At 35.8% G+C, this 5,118-nt stretch overlaps 1 non-coding gene across 1 annotated transcript; it reads right to left on the reverse strand.

The window, feature by feature from the left end:
* Positions 1-2,076: 2,076 nt before the first annotated feature.
* On the reverse strand, positions 2,077-2,149 carry TRNAS-GGA (transfer RNA serine (anticodon GGA)). Its single transcript has one exon. It is a non-coding gene; the product is annotated as a tRNA-Ser (tRNA).
* Between the last annotated feature and the right edge of the window lie 2,969 nt (positions 2,150-5,118).

Genomic DNA, 5,118 nt, shown 5'->3' on the forward strand with positions numbered 1-5,118 from the left:
ATGTATCCCATTGTTCATTGCAGCACTATTTACAACAGGTAGAACATGGAAGCACCCTAGACGGTCCATAGACAGATGAATGGATAAAGAAGTCATGGTACATATACACAATGGAATATTACTCAGCCATAAAAAGAAACCCATTTGAGTCAGTTCTGAAGAGGTAGATGAACCTAGAACCAATTATACAGAGTGAAGTGAGTCAGAAAGAGAAAGATAAATATCATATTCTGAGAAGGGGACGACAGAGGATGAGATGGCTGGATGGCATCACTGACTCAATGGACGAGAGTCTGAGTGAACTCTGGGAGATGGTGATGGACAGGGAGGCCTGGCGTGCTGTGATTCATGGGGTCGCAAAGAGTCGGATACGACTGAGTGACTGAACTGAACTGAATTACAGTCAGGACTCTCGAGAGGCATGAATATCTTCTGGAGTTTGTCTTCTATGAGTCAGAGATTGTGCTGTAAGAATTTTTTTTTCAATTATTCTATACGTTATTAAGTTATCTATTAAGGGATATAATTATTCACACAAAAATGAATTTACTTCACAGTAGCTTTAAATGTACTTTATAATACATGATGTATTTTTAATTAGAGATCTGTAAAAACTCAGTTTATTAATGTATTGGCCTTTTATAGATGAAAATTGGCTCCAAATTTGCACTCTACAAGCCTAGAATCCTCTTCAATATAATATAATCTACTATAAAAATATTTAACAAAAATTAAACATAGTTATTGGATAAGAACATTTATATCCGTATTTATCAGCTTTACAGTCCATTACTGGCGAGCAATTCATATTATTTTATAAAACAAAAAGACATATTGTTTCTATGATCTAAGTATATAGTCAGAATCAAACTACTAGCAAATTTTACTGGCTATTTTGTTATAGATCAGTTAATTAAAATAGCTGATATTGAATTTGATTATGTACATTTACAGTATTTACTCATTATAAGAGAGCTCCCTCAAAAATAATATTTAAAATTCATCATGAAATTTGAAGATTTTTAAAAATTGACAAATAAATCCTTTCATGCTTTGCAAGGCAGCGTGGCTCAGTGACTCACAGAGAGATTGAAATTTGAAATTCTAATCTCAGCTTTTAATTCACATACTGAGTGATGCTGGGCAAAGCACTTAACCTCACTGATCCTTCATCTGTAAAATTGGATTTGTGGAAACACGGCTGTAAAGAGCTGTAAATAAACATAAGTAGCTATTAGAGAATGAATTCCAACTTTACTCCATAAAAATCAAAAGAATCCAATGCTATTGTTTAGCATGAAACATTCACCCTAAAGCAAGCAGTTAATAGAAGTGCTATGAGTCATGGACTCTTTGTCAGCCTTTGAAATTCTACTCTGACATAAAGCTGATGAAATAATAAAAACAACATTGATTAAAATCAGATCATAAAGATCAGGTTGAATTCAATATAAAGATAGAACATAAGTCTCAAAATATCAAGAATATTGCAATTCATATCTGTGATTATGCTTATTTATTGCTATAAATATGATTTGATGCTTCTTGTGCTCAACTTGGTTGAGGCAGAATAAGTGTATATATCAAATAAGTGATACATTAGCAATATATGCCAATATTAGGGAAGAATAAATTTTAATTTCTTTGCTTGCATGAAACAAGCTAAGGAAAATACAGATATTACCTCAAGACCACTCTTCCTGATGAGAGTTCCAGGACAGGCATGATAGGAACTGGGGGAAAATGAGAGGCATGATCCAAGGTACTTCTAAATAAAAGGCATGGCAGTATCCCCTGATCATAAGCTTCAGGTGTTTATGTTTCTTGTGAATCCTGAATCTGAATTAGGTACTTTTTACTGAGTTTCAAAAACATGAATTAATTTTTCTGGAAGAAAAAAATGACTGTTTTCTTAGTGATTTAATCCATGGCTTCAAACTGTAACTTCTTTTTGATTATTACCATTAGTATGTAGCATATTTTATTGGAGTATAAGTGCTTAACAATGTTGTTAATTTCTGCTGTACAACAAAGTGAATTAACTCTATGAATATATCATTTCCTTCTCCAGGGGATCTTCCTGACTCAGGAATCGAACCTGGGTCTCCTGCATTCCAGGCAGACGCTTTAACCTCTGAGCCACCAGGGAAGCCTATATATATACATATATACATATATACATATATACATCATATATACATATATACATATACATATGTATATATCCCCTCTTTTTTGAAACTTTCTCCCACCAACTGCCCCATCCTACCCCTCTAGCTCATCACAGAGCTTATGTATAAAATCTAGAAAAATGGTACAGATGAACCTATTTCCAGGGAAGGAATAGAGACTCAGACATAGAGAACAGACACGTGGACATGGAGAGAGCCGAGGGGAGAGCAGGACAAATTGAGAGAGGAGGATTGAAGTATTTACACTACTCAGTTAAATAGACAGCTACTGTGACTCTGCTATAAAGCACAGGAAATTCAGTAGTGCTCTGAAACATTTTAATGAAGTCATATAGCATATGAAACCACAGGATTTAGTTGTAAGAAGGTACTACCAACTACCATCAGAATAAGAGTAGGAGTCTATCAGTGCCTTCTTTCTGTCTATATTCTTCCAACTTTTTTCGGTAAGATTTTGACATATGTCAGAAAAAAAATCTCTCTTCCCATAACTAACCATGCCAGAATTTATACTGGTAACAAATCTAGCATTTTCTTAGTCTGCAAATGGCAAAATGCCTCTTTCCATATTTGCCTACCATTTGTCACCATACTTGCCTTCATCTGCTCATTTGGGGAGGAACAGATTTTAGCCACGTAATTGCTGGGTATGAGTTAAGTAAGAGGGAAGTCATTCACTGATCAATAAAATATCATCATGACTTGAGCCTCTGGCATGGTTCAATTTCTCTATAGCCATCCCTGGCTATAGAAACTGAAGATCCGACCAATGGCTTGAGCATTCACCTATCACAACTGAAGACAGCCAGCAGTTCATCAAAAGTATGTTAACTCAAAGAGTATTTAAATTCTCTGTTAAATTTGCCTTTAATTGTAGGTAATATAAAATTATTAACCAAACCAACAATAGCAATTGAGCTTATTTCCCCAATGATTGAAAAACAAACTACAACTGCTACAACATAAAATCATCCAAAACAAAATATATTTTATCTCAAATTCTGTTTGAGAAAGTAGTAAAACATAATTTTTGACACAGCAGATTCTAATTCTTTTTTATTGTGTGTTTGATTACAAAAATTGTCTTTATAATATTTTTATATCTTATGTGCTTAGCTTTATAGTTATTGAACTTCTATGTATTATTCTTCCATAGCTTTTCTTGCTTTATACTTAGTTAAGCATATTTTCTGACATTAAACAAAATGGTAACAAAATACAATAAACATATAGCTTACTGACATGTGACAATAAATTTAAAACTTCCCTCTTCTGAAATTATAAGGATAATACTGATATAACTTCTATTTTAAAATCACTTTAAATTCTGTTAGAACTTGTCTGATATACTTATGAACTTGCTAAGGAAAAAATGAGCATAAACTTGACTTCAGCAAAACAATTATTTCCTTGATATTAATTGCACGTTTGTGTATTTTCTTTCAAAAGTAGCTTGCAATTTAATATCTTTGTGGAAATAGGTTAATTACAACATTAGTCTAATGAATTATTTAAAGCAAATTATAAAATCAAGAAACACTAGTGTATGCTTATTAGAAATGTAGGAAGAGGCAGGGCTTCAGGATTGCACAGAAGTGAGTGAAAATTTCAGTCCCTCCCTATTTCCTTGTCAGTAAAGTAGAATATTGGAGAAGGCAATGGCAACCCACTCCAGTGCTCTTGCCTGGAAAATCCCATGGACGGAGGAGCCTGGTGGGCTGCAGTCCATGGGGTCGCTAAGAGTCGGACACGACTGAGCGACTTCATTTTCACTTTTCATTTTCATGCATTGGAGAAGGAAATGGCAACCCACTCCAGTGTTATTGCTTGGAGAATCCCAGGGACGGGGGAGCCTGGTGGGCTGCCATCTATGGGGTCGCACAGAGTTGGACACGACTGAAGCGACTTAGCAGCAGCAGCAGCAAAGTAGAATATATTGTATAGTCATCAGGGTGTTCATGGAAATTAGAGATAAAAACATAAATTTTCTACCTCAGTATTGATGAGAAGAGTCAACTCATTGGAAAAGACTCTGATGCTGGGAAAGAGTAAGGGCCGGAGTATAAGGGGGCAACAGAGGATGAGATGGTTGGATGGCATCACTGACTCAATGGACATGAGTTTGAGCGAACTCAGAGAGATAGTGAAGGACAGGAAAACCTGGCATGCTGCAGACCATGGGGTCACAGAGTCGGACATGACTGAGCGACTGAACAACAGCAACAAACCCCAGAACTAGCTATAGAGGGCACTGAACAGATATCAACTCAGGTTCTTACAGTTATAGCTTAACTAGATGTTCATGACTGACGCGACTTAGCAGCAGCAGCAGTAGCAGATGCTCATTTAATGAGTTTTGCTTGAGTTTCTGAGTGAGCTGCTGAGGCAGAAGAGGAAGTATACACATGACAGATTTGTTCTCTCAGTGTTTTTGGGGAGTCTAGACTATGGTATTTGTTAACTAAGCTTTGAGAGAATATGGGATAAAAATCCATTCCCAAGAACACCCTGGGTGTTACCATTTTCCCACCATATGGAGAAAGTCTTTAGTGAAAGAGAATGAAGCCACCCTGCAGAGAGAAGCAGATGCCTCTGTGTGTGTGTGTGTGTGTGAGTGTGTGTGTGTGTGTGTGTGAAGGAGAAAACATAATCATCCTGTGTTTCTGAGTCATTTTCATATTTGTTTCTGCTCTTCTTTCAGTTTAATAATTTTTAATCTCTTACTTATAATTTGTGAGCCAACGTAAGCCTCCACTTTTAACCTAAGTGTGGAAGTTGGGTTTCTGCCACTTGCAAAGAAAAAGAACAATTATTTCCATTATGCCTATGACATATGAACCTGGAGAAAATCTACATTTAAGTACCAAAAATTTTCACTAAGTGTCGAGACAGAGAAAGTCACGACCATTTGAATTTTCATATTCTT

This window comes from Ovis canadensis, chromosome 1, assembly GCF_042477335.2.
Source record: "Ovis canadensis isolate MfBH-ARS-UI-01 breed Bighorn chromosome 1, ARS-UI_OviCan_v2, whole genome shotgun sequence".
Classification (NCBI taxonomy): domain Eukaryota; kingdom Metazoa; phylum Chordata; class Mammalia; order Artiodactyla; family Bovidae; genus Ovis; species Ovis canadensis.